This window comes from Setaria viridis, chromosome 8, assembly GCF_005286985.2.
Source record: "Setaria viridis chromosome 8, Setaria_viridis_v4.0, whole genome shotgun sequence".
Classification (NCBI taxonomy): domain Eukaryota; kingdom Viridiplantae; phylum Streptophyta; class Magnoliopsida; order Poales; family Poaceae; genus Setaria; species Setaria viridis.
Genome location: NC_048270.2, coordinates 10024432 through 10039700, shown reverse-complemented (window position 1 = coordinate 10039700; position 15269 = coordinate 10024432).

Sequence of the window (15269 nt, the reverse complement as noted above, 5' to 3'; positions counted from 1 at the left end):
TAGTGTCCTTTCCCCATCGCCTCCTGGGAGGTCGAGCTCTAGGCCTTCATATTGTTTGCCATGCCAGGATTGGTAACGCACTCCTGTACACCACCTGTACATATAGCAGAAGTAAACAAGTTATTAAACTCCGATCTCGAGGCATGGATCAATTGAGAAGATTGTATAAGTATACCTCAATAGTGAGGTTGCCGACTGGTGTATGCAACTCACATGAGGTGCGTTGCGTGATAGCATCCACAACGAACCGTTGCTCATCCACGGGTAATCTGGGAGTCTGCGCATCGGAGAGCTCTGTAGAAGCACAACTACTCAAGAGGCATAGAGAAGGGCTAGCAAAGTTTGGATTCGGTAATGCTCCAGATTGGGCCAACTCCGCAACTGCGTGGTCCACTCGACGATTGATTTCCTCCAACATTCTTACTTCTTGTGAATGCACTTTGGATTCTAGTGTCTGCCGCCAGCTCTCCTCGATCTGATCCTTTCTTTGCTTGCGGCTTCTGTACAATGCGCTATCACCTCGGAAAGCAAACTTCCATGGAATGACCCCGAACCCTCGGTAACATCCTGGGTGCTCGGGATTACCGAGGGCCAACGTGAGCTCATCATTCTCTCGGTCCACCTTCAACCTCCCAGCCTTAGAATCTTCAATGTTCTTGATAAGCCTTTCGACCTTCTGACGTATTGTCTCATTGGATATCAACATCCCATCCTCTTGGCTCAGGGAGCCTCCATGAGCGTAATACCAATTTTTCAATCGTTCAGGCCATTCAATAGTTGCTGGTACGATACCCCAATCGATTAGGTTTTGTTCCATCTTCTTCTATCTGGGAATTGCTATGCCATAACCCTCGCCCTAGATGATGATGGTACTCCTTGTGACCAGCATTTGTAGTGTTGATCTGGATCTTCTTCACACCGTCTTTGCTCCTCTTGTATTCGTAAAATGCCTCCCAGTGGTCCCTCGACTTTGGCCACACATCAAAATCTGGAGTTCGGCCCTTCTTAAAGTAGTTGGCATCCAGCATCTTCTTGAATGTCTGGAATTGTGTGGCCACCTTCTTCAATGTCCACGCTTTCACATCCTTTTCAATATATCCTTCAGGAAATGTGAAATGTTTCTTGACATCTTCCCACAGCATATTCTTTTGTGTATGCAGGAGTACGTACGAATTAGTGCTTTTGCCCTTTCATTCCCTAATGCTGATGGGCATGTTGTCCCTTACGATTGCCCCGATCTGAGTCACGTACTTCTTTGCTACATTTTCAGGAGCAACTGGCCTGCCCTCTTCTGTGACTTGCGTGATGAAAAGCCTCCCGTCCATCACCCTTGTACGACCTCGGGGCTTCTGACATTTTGTCAATCCAGAGGGCTAACAGTTCAAGATTCGTTAATTAATACATAGTAATAACGATGGGGTAAAACAATGGAAATTATATATAGCTCGCCGGAACCTTCCGTCACGGTAAGGTTTTGCTAGGCCTCGGGCTCTTTGCCATCACCGAAACCTTACGCCACGGCAAGACTTTGCTGGGGCTCGGGCACTTCATTGCCATAGCCGGACATGTTGAGAAACATGTCCGCTTGGGTACCCTCTTCATTGGTGTACGATATGGGAAGGTTGGAGCCACTACCATCACTAGCAATAATCTGCTCCATTAGATACCTTGCGGTCTCGTCGTCTGCAATCTCAACTACTGATTGAAACGTACATGAAATCATATGTGACAGTCATGAATCATAGAACAACAATGAAATAGGCAACTCACACGAAATGAAACTTACATGAAATGGCCTTAGCTACATGTACGTTAAGGTATATACATGAAATCATAGAATAACATGAATCCCACAAAGTTCGGAATATTTATACAAATTTCTACAAATTACTAGTAATTGTAAGAACTTCTACCAAATTTATAAAAATTTCTACAAATTTATTGGAATTTCTAGAAAATTTCTACTAATTCCTACTAATTTCAAGAATTCCTACCAAAATTCTTCTAATTTCTAAATATTTCTACTAAATTTCGACAAATTACTAGTAATTTGTAAGAATTTCTACAAAATTTCTACAAATTTCTACAAAATTACTGGAATTTATAGAAAAATTTCTTCAAATTCTTACTAATTTTTAGAATTCCTACCAAATTTCTTCTAATTTCTAAGTATTTCTACTAAATTTGTACAAATTACTAGTAGTACTTGTAGTAATTTGTAAGAATTTCTACCAAATTTATACAAATTTCTACTAATTGTACTGAGTTTCAACTAATTTCCTATTGATTTTTGACTAATCTAATGATTTTCTACTAGAATTTCCCAATAAGGTAGGTCCCAAAATATTGACTTTTTCTTCCACATGGGTGCACGTCCGTTATCATCATTTAGAACAGGTCGGCTAACATGACCCTTTCCAAAGACTACATTTACATCATTTATCATCTCGAAGACAGGCTTTCCATTATGGTGTGCAGGTTTTTTACGATCGTCTGGCGCCCCTTTGAATGCATCCCGCTCTTTCTCAGCTGGTGGTGAGCAGGGAGAAATCGACGATGACCCATATAGGTGACCTTCTTACAGTGCTTCAAATACATGTTGTCTATGTGTCATCTAAACAGTGGGTGCAGGCCCGATATCCATTGTTTGTCTATCCTGAAAGGTTACTCAGTGCAGGTCAATTATTGATGGTTACGAACAACAATGCTCGTAGATTAAAGATCTGTTGTTTATACTCATCCCACACATGTACACCTTCTTCCTTCCAAAGCTGTAAAAGTTCATCAACCAACGGGTCTTAGGTACACGCAATGTCGTTGCTGGGTTGTTTTGGGCCTTGGGTAAGTGCCGACATCATAATGAACTTCTGTTTCATGCACAGCCAAGGAGGAAGGTTGAACATACATAGAGTCACAGGCCAAGTACTATGGGTACTACTCAATTCACCGAATGGATTGAATCCATCAATACTTAAACCAAACCTTATGTTCCTTACTTCACTTTCAAGGTCCAGGAATGCTCTATCAATTGATCTCCACTGGACCCCATCTGCGAGGTGTCTCCGCATCTCATCTTCAATACATTCTTTTTTGTACCATCGCATCAACTTAGCATTCGCATTGTTCCTGAACAAGCGCTTCAAGCATGGTATTATAGGGAAATATCACATCACCTTCGCAGGAACTCTCTTCTTGGGAGACTGCCTCTCGACATCACCAGGATCATCTCGCCTAATCTTATACCGCAGCGCTTCGCACACGGGACAAGCATATATTTTCTCGTATTCACCACCACGATAGAGGATACAGTCATTAGGGCATGCATGTATCTTCTGAACCTCCAATCCGAGAGGGCAAATAGTTTATTTAGCTTCATATGTTGTGGACGGTAATTCATTATTCTCGGCAAGAATCTTCTTAACAATGTTCAACATCCCCTGAAATGCCTTATCGAACATACCATTTTTTGTCTTCCATTGCACAAATTCTAGTATCATACCTAGTTTTTTATGGCCCTGCTGGCAATCTGGGTACAACAATTTTTGGTGATCATCTATCACGCTGCAACTTTGCTGCTTCCTTCTTAGTTTCGCAATCTCTTTGTGCCCTAGGATAGTCCTTGTTACTGCATTGGAAGCATGGACAACATACGAACCAGTTCTCTGGCTTGTTCACTTTGGCCACTTCGAGAAAATAATGCAAGCCATCAATAAACACCTTGCTCCATCTGTCCGCATTATACATCCATTGTCAGTCCATCTGCATCGTATTACGCATGAAAATGGATTACACATGAAAATGGATTACGCATGAAAATGGATTACACTTGAAAATTGATTACGCATGAAAATGGATTCACGATTGAAAGCATGTCAAATGTTGTAGTGCAAATAATGCTATAAGTTTAGATATAGATACAAATACACATATTTAAATTACAGATCCAAACAACATGATACACTATGACAAGCCATCCACTGATTATTATCTAGGAGGACTTTAAGCATCCTTAGGCAGTGAAGACGAAGGTTCCGCTGACCCAACCTCATCCTGTGGTTTATTTGTGCCTCCTGGAACAGTAGTACTAAGTGGACGTGAAACACCCGGAACTGACAGTGGAGCATAACGACCACCAAATTGAGGTTCCTGACCTGCTGCAACAGCATCTTCATGATGTTTCTGCAAATAACGAAGCATCGCTTTCTCCAACGTGCTCATTTTCTTCAGCTTATCCTGAGGGCCAGCTATGGTTTTCTCCTTGCCGCAAGAGGAACGACGACCGCCCCCACCATCGCCACTTCCTCCAGTAGCAGAAGTCATTTATGTACAAAAATTCATACCTTAGCACTGTAGAACTTGTTGAACTTGAAGACCGTGATCATCTGGCAAGCATGTTCTCAACTTGGTGGCATCGTACTTCGTCATGGAAGAGCTTCGATTCTACGAAAAAGGGGGCATGGTCTTCCACGATGTCCGTATCTGCTCTTTCTCGTAGAATCAGAGCTCCTCCTTGACGTCCGTTATTGCTCGGTGGAGAACATGCTCACCGAGATGAACACGGTATGCAAGTTCAACAAGTATGGATTTGAAAAACTATATTGAATTTGACAAGATAAATCGTCTAGACAAGGGTAACATCATTCTTAAACCACTGCAAGGGTACATACTATATATGACACATCAATCTCCCTCACATTCTAGCTCAAAATCCTCTCCATTTTCTACTTCACATTCTAGCAAATAAACTATCCATCTCCATTCTACACATCAAGTTGTTTTAACTAATACGAATCGTATATAACAAGCAAACTATTCATCACATTCTAGCTCAAAAATATGTATAAATACAAATCCTCTTCATTCTCCCTCTTTCTAACAAACAAACTTATTTTTCTCCCTCTCTAAAGCATAAATCAAAGCATAACAAGAGGACTAAAGTATAAATCAAAGTATAACAAGAGGATGAAGTAGCAAATCTTCACAACACTTTGGATGATTGAAATTCCCACGAAAATGAGGGAAAAAAATTTGAGCAGCACCTCCCTTGCTTCGGCACCACCGGAGAGTAGGTGAAGCTCAACTCTCTGTCTTTGTGGTGGACTGGCTGGGGCTGGAGGAGGAAGAAAGGCCTCTGTCTTGGTATATAATGGGGGATGAGTTTTTATCCCGATTAAAAACTCCAACCGGGATAAAAAGGAACACCTTTTGTCCTGGTTGAAAGTTTACTCCCGGTTGGAGCCTCCTTTTGTCCCGGTTGGAATTACCAATAGGGACTAAACTTTTGTCCCAGTTGGAGGCTCCAACCGGAATAAAAGGAGCACGCCACCGACGCCCGGGAACTAGCCGTTACAACCGGGACTAAAGGGGATCCTTTAGTCCCGGTTGCAAATACCAACCGTGAGTAAATCTCCATTCCATTCCAACCTACCGTGGCACGTCCCCTTTTATCCCGGACCAACTTTAAACCGGGACAAAAGGGGGCGCATGGAAGATCAGTTCTCTACTAGTGTACTAATGTACTAATACTCACATTAGTACCGGGTCAAAACCAACCAGTACTAAGGCCTAAGACCAATGCTTAGTTTTCCGGTGGTGAACAGCGTCAAGGTCACCATGGTGGTGGACTACGACCATCTCAGCTGCTGCGACAGAGCTAATCTTTTTCAAATGCAAATATATTTCAAGTTGCAGCATAATTCTGGTCAAGGGAGCCTGTCAAAAAGTGCATTATAAAAATACAAGCATATCTACAGATCAGCTCCGGCCCAGTGATTGATAATTTGCATCTTACGATCAGGTATTTGTAAGTATTTTACTTTGAGCAGTGAAGTGTTTATTTGGTTGGCAAGTCTTTAAGGTCTGAGACATGGTCTAAGTACACACCGACACACCACCCGTACAAGATGATAAATTACCGCATTCTTCATTCTTATGCTTGTAGTAGAATTCAATAAAGGACATAATACTACCGCTTAATGGTATGTAGTATATTATAAGATTTAACTTTAATAATTATTACATTGTAAAAAGTGATATTTCAAATTGAATGGTTTTTAAACTTTATGCTAGTGTTAAAAATAAAATTATAGTGATGCCATTTGTTATTTTTTACCATGATACCCTTGTACTACCTATACCACATGTTTCAATAGTATATAATTAATCTTGACCGTCAGATGTTTTATACTTATCCTTTTCGAACACTGGTATAGCCTAGTATTATCCTTTTCGAACACTAGTATAGCATAGTATTGTGTACCGAGCTTTAAAAAAATCATGGAGGGTAAGAACCATGCGTCCTATCATCTATGTTATAGTGATGCCAATAGGACAGGGATGCAGCAGAAATTCTAGGTCAATTGGCTTACAAGGTAGCTGCCTGAAGTAGTATTATGATCTCATTACCAGATCAGCCACGTGAAAAATGATGAGCGACCTGGTTGCACAGTCCAATTGTGAAGGTTGTGCATCGTGTACACCCAATTCAACCAACCGTTTTCCTTGTCATCTGGTGTTCGGCTAAGTAGCGTTGACTGTGTTTATTGTAAAATAACATGCCTACAATTATTTGTCCCTTAGAAAAAGTTTCTCTCTTTCAATGAGGACTTGAAGTTAAATTTGCACCAAGCTTCTTTCTAGGAAATGCAGAAGGTAACAGAGTTTCCACCAAGCGTTTTCTTTCTAGTGGTAGTATTACCTTTCATTTTTGGGCAAACAAATCTTATTATTATTATAAGGCTTCAAGAAATTCATCTAACTGCAAAGCACTCACCAAGCCTATTAACTAGAGCCAGCATTAATGCACATATCAGTAGCCATATATACTCTATATAACATTAGGTATGCGACCTAGAGTCCCTATGTGGCATCCGACGAAATCCTTGTGACAAGCGAACCAATTCTTGTTAGTCCAGCTGATTAACAGCCATTCATAGTAGTCATTCTGAGAAAGCTCATCTTTTTCAAGAGCGAGTCCTGGAACAAACGACAAGGAGAAATACAACAGTAGAGGATGAAAATGAACAGGCAGATATCAGTACTGTACAGCAAGATGCTAAATTCGGATAGGGAACGGAGGCACCAGGAAGACATGTGCAGGCTCAACTGGCTTAAGACTCAAACAGATCTCCTCTTGAACAAGGCAGCACAATTTGCAAATCACAGTACAAAAGCAGACGCTCACAAATACACGCACACTCAACCCTATGACCCGTACAGCATTCTGCGGGCCTATATATTAACAATGTCCATGCAGTCTCTCTTGTCTTAATATAAATCTATGCTACAAGAAATTATATAATAATAGGTCCATGTCCTGATGTTCACAGCATCCAGATGATTCGTGAATTCTTCACGGTTTGAGTGACAATCCTAAGTTGAATAATACAAGAAATTGGCATATCCATTTCCTGATGTCCACATATAGCATGACAACGACCACTCTCATCTATTTCAGTGAAGAGAAAAATAACAGGGAGGTTAAAATGGGAATGTCTAGTTATCAAGTTATCTTGTCAATTCGAGTATATAAGAGAGACACCATAAAGTGGTGTACCGGTGTTACTGGAAACTGGTGTGCTTTGATCCAGTATAGGCTGTGGCACGTTTTAGTAAAGCCTGTCAACTAATATTAGGAACTCACATAATTTCGGCCAAATGTTAATCTCCTGCTGTTCGTTACGATAGAATTCGTCTCCTGTTTGGAGATAGACTGTTTCCTATTGTCAAAATGCACTTGGTTGCTTCAATTAATCACTGTTATGAGCATGCTGCATCGCTACTGTGTCTTGCTGTATAACTAAATTGCCAAAGCATGCACTTCAATATTTAGAAATACAGTAGTGAAATTGACTAAAAACAGTATAGTGTATTTTACTCCAACGAAATTATTTTTCTGATCTTACTGCGGAACAATCTTTAGAAAGAGCATCTGTACTTGTGGAACTATCGATAATATGCAGCTTCTTATTCTTCCAACATGCATGTATGACACATTTGTCTTCCATTCTATTGTACCTGATTTATCAAGCAACACTACCGGACTTGACAACAATATGTTGCATCGATGAACGATGATTCTGAATATCTATCCCCCTTATTTTGTAATTCATAATAGACATATATCTCAGATACTAGCAACTGGACCTTTTTTTTTTATAGCACAGCTGCACAGGTGTGTTTATTTATGTGGTTAATTAAGCCGGCCTGCCAAAAAGTGCATTATAATACAAATCATGTGTACAGATCAGCTCCTGGCCAGTGAATAATGCTTTGCACCTTAGCGGTCAGGTACTTGTTAGGTTAGAGAGTCTTTATGTGGTTCGAGTCATGCTCGTGTATACACTACCATACCACCCAGCTAAAATGATAAATGGCAAGCACCACAATGTTCATACTCGTGTTTGTAGTAGAATTCTAGTATGTATAATAGCAACAAATAAAGGAAGGTTAGAACAACGAGTGCTCTCATTTATGTTATAGTGAAATGGAAGCAACACGAATTCCTGGATCCAGTGACTCATAGTGTTGCTGCCATGAGCTAGTATTATGAGCTCCGTACCAGATGTTTTGAGCTAACAGGTTGCACATCATAAAGGGGATAACCAGATGTGCACTCTAGGAGAAGGATCAGAGTACTGGAGACTTGGATTATTTCTTTCTTGATTGATTATGCAGTACCATGCGAACTAGGTCTGCACATGTGCACAAAGTCCTAATAGCAGATCCAACAATCGTGGACGCACAGAGCATTGCCTTGCAGTTGATAGCTTGGAAGACAAAGGGTAGCTAGCTGGTTGCATTTCTATGCCATGGAGCTCACTTGATGCATATAGCATAGCCTGGGAAGAGTTGAGCATTCTGACTGAAGAGTTCCTGGAGCAATCTAAAAATCGAATGAGGGAACTGAATACCATGAAATAGACAGTATATGTATGAGAAGCATCAGTAGGAAAAGGAGGCACAGTAAGCAGCTTGTTCTTGGAAATTTCAGTTTACAGTAGACCAGACAGCAACAGGACACTGGACAGGCCTGGTAATTCTTAAGATGGTTGCGGATCATGTATATTCAATTAAATTTCCTTGTCATGTAGTGGTCAACAAATGCCGGCTAATGTGCTCTAAAGATGCTTGCCACAAAGTTTGTTCTCCCGTAGGAAAAGAAGAAAAAACTCGTACTTGATTTTGTATGGATGATATCTCATCCAAGGCCTACAATACCAGTTACACCGTGCTCTTGTTGTCTTTTAGTAGCATACTTGGACCTGTACAGCTTTGACAGTTTCAATGAATTGTTAGATTGATCTCCTCCCCAATGAGCCCAAAGGCCCATCGGGACCCTGATCCGCGCCCTGATCGGGGGCGCTCACCCTAGCATTGGGTGGTGGGCCCCTGTCACGCTGCGCTATATAAACAGGGTGGGGGACCCGGCTCAGCTCACGAGGTTCGCCACAGCCAGCCGCCCCACCGACACACCTACCGATCTAGGTTTTGCGCAGTAGCGGCGGGAAGTACCACCGCTATCTCACCGGCGACCGGACTCAGCACTGCGCGTCGCTGCCTTGCGCAGACTCCACCAAACGAACCAGCGATGGCTAGCAGCTCTGCTGCTCCCACCCCTAGGGGTGAAGGTACCCCTATCTCTCTCACTCCCTCTCGGCACACACCAGGAACACCAAGACCCTTATGTCGTTTATGATCCCGACTAGATGTGCATCTAGAGATCCTAGGCACGTGTCTAACAATGGTATCAGACACCTCACTAGAAGCTTTTCTAGATCGGGAAAAAGAAGTAGATCGAAAAGAAACAGAAAAAGTAAAACCCTAACCCTAACCCTAGATCTAAAGAATGAAAGCGGCGGTTTACCTGTCGCTGACTTCACCGCCGCACGTCCACCGACGGCGAGCGGCAAAGGCCGGCTGAGCCTCGGGCTCGCCGGGGAAAAGGTCCACCCGAGCCACCGGAGCACTCGCTCGGGACTCGGGGGGGAGGGGGGGGGGCAACAGCACCACCAAAGGACCGCTCGACGGCGGCGCGCCCAACCTCGCGGTGGACGCGCGCGCCGGCGAGGGGACCCGCGGTGGCGCCAGCCCTCTTCCATGGTCGCCATGGCCACCTCCTGGATCTTGGAGTAGGCTCCGAGGGAGAGAGAGGGGGAGGGAAAGCAAGAAAGAGAAGGGAGGGGGCTGCCGCGGCCGTGCGCCGGCAGGGCCATCCCTCCACCGCTGCCGCCGGCCATCGCCGAGCGCGGGAGAGACAGCCCCGCCGCCGCCGCCATGGCGGAATCTCGCGGGGGCAAAGAAACAGAATGCGCTATGGTTTCCGGGGGAGCCGGCCGTCGGGCGGTTTTGATCCGCCGAAAATGCCGCTGGACCGTCGGATTTGATGGACGGCCGAGATTGTCCGGGCTAGATTTGGCCCAGGCGGGTAAGAAGTGCAGGCCGTTTTGGCGGCCCAGGCCCAGGCTGCGGCCTGCGAGTGCACGAACAGAGCCGGCCGGGCCTCAAGCCTGCGATGGGCCATGCGAACCGCGGCTGCTGGGCCAAAGGCCAGCAGGCCGCGCTCACGACCGGCCGTGTCGCGTGAGCGGGCTGAGCGCGGGAACGGGCTGTGGGCCGTTTTTCGCGGCTGGGCCGAAAAGTGAGTTTTGCACAGTAACGCCTAGTTTTTTCTTTTTCCAGAAGCATTTAATTGATGTTTTTTGCATAGTTTTAGTCTCTAATCTAATTTGAACCAACGGGATAATTTGTATTAGAGATTAATAAAGTTTATACAGTGTTTTTGCTTCTGAAAATAGTTTTATACCACAGTTTTCCGCTACAAAAGTCAAATTTATTGCTCTATTAAAATTTAATTTGAACCAACGAGACAATTAATTTTGTGAGAGCATGATAAAGTTAATTAGATTATGGTGCTGTTATTTTCTGACCAACGTTGTTAAATAACTGTATCATGATTTAAAAAGTTTTTTTAATGCTTTATTTCTATTTCTGCCCAACGGTGATATAGTTTTAAATTGCATAAACAGTTGTATGTTTTATTTTTTGACCAACGTTGGAAATAAATCATGCAATTGTTGTTATGATCTCACTTTGGATTGCAAATTTCAGGATCATTCAACTTAATGGCTTGTCTCAAAGAGATACCCATTCTGAAAGGCAACAACTATACAGAATGGAGGAAGAAGATTGAGTTCTCCTTCGTTTGTGGAGAAGTTGACTGGGTGCTGACTACACCGCGGCCACAAGCTCCACAGAAGCCAGTGAGGGCTGAAGGTGATGATGATGCTGCATGGCAGCAAAAGGAAAGGGACTATGCTCCACTGGAGTTGGCATACACCCTTGAAAACAAACAGTGGACCACTGCCAATAAGAAATGTATGGCTTTGGTAAAGAATATGATTGAGCCTGCTATTTTGGGCTCGATCCAGAGTGTGACTCCGTCACAGAGTACCTCGAGAAGATAACGAATCAGTTCACTGGTTCCTCAAAGATATACGCTACCCAGCTGTTCAAGCAGCTGGCCACAGAGAGGTACAATGGAGGAGGGACTGGCATAAGAGATCACATCATGAGGATGTATAACTTGGCAGCACAGTTGAAGCCAATGGATCTTGAGCTCAAGTCTGGGCACATTATTCATTTGGTTTTCGCTTCTCTGCCAAAAGAGTTTGACACTTTTGTTGTCAATTATAACATGCAACCAGAACAGTGGGACATGGAAAAATGATAGTCATGTGCGTGCAGGAAGAGGACAGACTTAGATCCTCATATGGTGGTTCATTGCACTATGTGAAGGACAACAGGAAAAAGAATGCTAACTCCTCTTTCAAGGCACGAGGAAAGGCTCCTATGCAGCAGAATCACCAAAAGCCTCTCACAGTAGACAAAGATCAATGTCTACACTGCAAGAAAAAGGGGTACTACAAGAAAGACTGTCCCGACTGGTTAAAGTCAATAATGGCAAAAAGAGGTGAGAATACTATTTCCTTTGTAAATGAATCCTTGTATACACAGTATTCGAAATCTACTTGGTGGATTGACTCAGGTGCAACTGTTCATGTTGCAAATTCTTTATAGGGATTCCGTTCGACGAGGACTACGCAAAGAAGCGAAAGATGCGTTGAAGTCGCAAATGGAGTCCAAGCAGAGGTTGAAGCTGTTGGCGATGTCTCTCTAGAGCTAGTTGATGGTTTCATGCTTGTACTTAGAGATGTGCTTTATGTTCCTTCGTTACACAGAAACTTGATTAACATTTCACGTATAGACCATGATGGATATGAATGTCATTTTGGAAATGGAAAGTGTGCCATTTGGTTCGATAATGCATGTGTTGGTGTTGCCATCCTTCACAATGAGTTGTATTTATTATCACTGCGTGAAAAAGTAAATTCTGTGTGTGATGTGAATATGAATGTATCCTCGTCAGAGAAAGAAACAAAGAAAAGAAAGAGAACTCATGAAATATCGTCGAAATTATGGCACTGTCGTTTAGGCCATATTTCGAGGGGGAGAATAGAAAGACTAGTTAAGAATGAAATTCTTCCTCAATTAGATTTCTCAGACTTAGAACAATGCGTTGATTGTATTAAAGGAAAGTTTGTAAAACAAATTAAAAAAGGCGCTAAACGTAGCACAGGAGTTTTAGAGATAATCCACACTGATATTTGTGGACCATTTCCTGTGAAAAGCATGGATGGCTATGACTTGTTCATAACATTCACAGATGATTACTCCCGTTATGGTTACATTTATCCAATTAAAGAAAGATCAGAAGCGCTGGATAAATTTAAGATATTTAAAGCTGAAGTTGAAAATCAGCATAACAAAAGAATCAAAATAGTAAGATCCGACCGTGGGGGGGAGTACTATGATCGACATACCCCATTTGGCCAAGTTCCTGGACCTTTTGCAAGGTTTTTGCAGTAAAATGGCATAGTAGCCCAGTATTCGATGCCGGGCGAGCCTCAGCAAAATGGAGTAGCTGAAAGGCGTAACCGTACACTGATGGATATGGTGCGTAGCATGATGAGTTATTCCACCTTACCATTGGGACTGTGGATGGAGGCGTTGAAGACCGCCATTCACATTCTAAATAGAGTGCCAAGTAAGTCGGTGCCCAAAACACCGTATGAACTATGGATAGGAAGAGTACCCTCACTAAACCACCTGCGTGTGTGGGGGAGCCCAGATGAGGCCAAAGTATTTAACCCAAACATCGGGAAGCTAGATCCCAAAACAGTAAGTTGCCACTTCATTGGCTATCCGGAAAAATCAAAAGGTTTTCGTTTCTACTGTCCAGACAGATATACAAAGTTTGTAGAAACGAGACAAGCGATTTTCTTAGAGGATGAGATGGTGAGGGGGAGCATGGTAGCTCGAGAGATTGATCTTGAGGAGAAGCGGGTGTGTGCACCTAATCCGATGATTCAGGAACCATTCTTCTCACTACCTATTATTCCCGCACCAATAGTTCCTGAGGTCGTGGTGCAAGCACCTGCTACAGTAGCTGATATTGTGGTGCAGGCTGTAAATGGGTCTACAAGACTAAACGTGACTCCAAAGGGAATATAGAAAGGTATAAGGCGAGACTTGTGGCAAAAGGCTTTACACAAAGAGAAGGAATAGATTACAATGAGACATTTTCTCCTGTCTCATGTAAAGACTCCTTCAGAATAATAATGGCACTGGTTGCACATTTTGACTTAGAGTTACATCAGATGGATGTAAAGATGGCATTTCTAAATGGGGATTTAGAAGAAAATGTCTACATGAAACAACCCAAGGGTTTTATCATGGAAAGTAAAGAGAATATGGGATGTCGTCTAAAGAAATCCATTTACGGATTAAAGCAAGCCTCTAGACAGTGGTATCTAAAGTTTAATGATATAATCAAGAAATTTGGGTTTCAAGAGAATATAGAGGACAATTGTGTCTATGCAAAGTTCAAAAATGGGAAATACATTTTCCTAATTCTGTATGTGGATGATATCTTACTTGCAAGCAGTGATATCAGTCTACTGCAAGAGACAAAGAAGTTTTTGTCCTCAAACTTCGATATGAAGGATCTTGGTGAAGCATCATATGTTTTGGGCATAGAAATTCACCGAGATAGACTGAATGGGGTCCTTGGATTATCGCAAAGGGCATATTTAGAAAAGGTTCTAAAGAAGTATAATATGCATGCGAGTAAGGCCACACCTGCTCCCATAGTCAAGGGCGACAGTTTTGGGAATTTTCAATGTCCCAGGAACCAGTATGAGATCGATCAAATGAAAGCGGTTCCATATGCTTCAGCTGTCGGAAACTTACAATATGCTCAAGTGTGCACTCGCCCTGACTTAGCTTTTGTCACCGGGGTTCTTCGTAGATATCAAAGTAATCCAGGTGTAGAACACTGGAAGATGGTAAAGAAAGCATTGCCTACGCGCAAGGCACAAAAGAACTCATGCTTACATATAAGAGATCTGATTCCCTAGAGATAAAAGGGTATTCAGATGCAGACTTTGCGGGAGACAAAGATGATAGAAAATCCACGTCTGGATACGTATTCACTCTCGCAGGAGGAGCTATCTCATGGAGAAGCTCAAAACAGAAAGTAACTTCGCATCAACGATGCATGCAGAATTCATAGCATGTCATGAGGCCACGGGGCAGCCGATGTGGCTAAAGAAATTTATACCCGGATTGAGAGTGGTTGACTGTATTCACAGACCACTAAAGATGTACTGCGACAATGAGCCAACAGTATTCTATGCTCACAACAACAAATCAAGCAATGCTTCCAAAGCCATTGAGATAAAGTTTTATGTTGTGAAAGACAGAATCCAGGATCGCACTATAAGTCTCGAGCATATAAGAACAAAAGATATGCTTGCGGATCCGCTCACGAAAGGCTTACCACCCAATGTGTTCAGAGAACACTTAGCCGGCATGGGTTTAAGGGAAAGCCTATGATTCCTGGATTGGAAAAGGCCCAAAAGAAACAGAATTGTTTCAAGATAGAGAGGTGTGTTGTAGCTGTTGATTCTATCAGCGATTAAGCTGTGACGATGAGGCATGCTCTACATATTAATCTATGATGAAACGAATAAAAGCGAAAAGTGTAAAGTTAAAAGTAAATGATGAGATCAAGGGGGAGAATGTTAGATTGATCTCCTCCCCAATGAGCCCAAAGGCCCATCGGGACCCTGATCCGCGCCCTGATCGGGGGTGCTCACCCTAGCATTGGGTGGTGGGCCCCTGTCGCGCTGCGCTATATAAACAGGGTG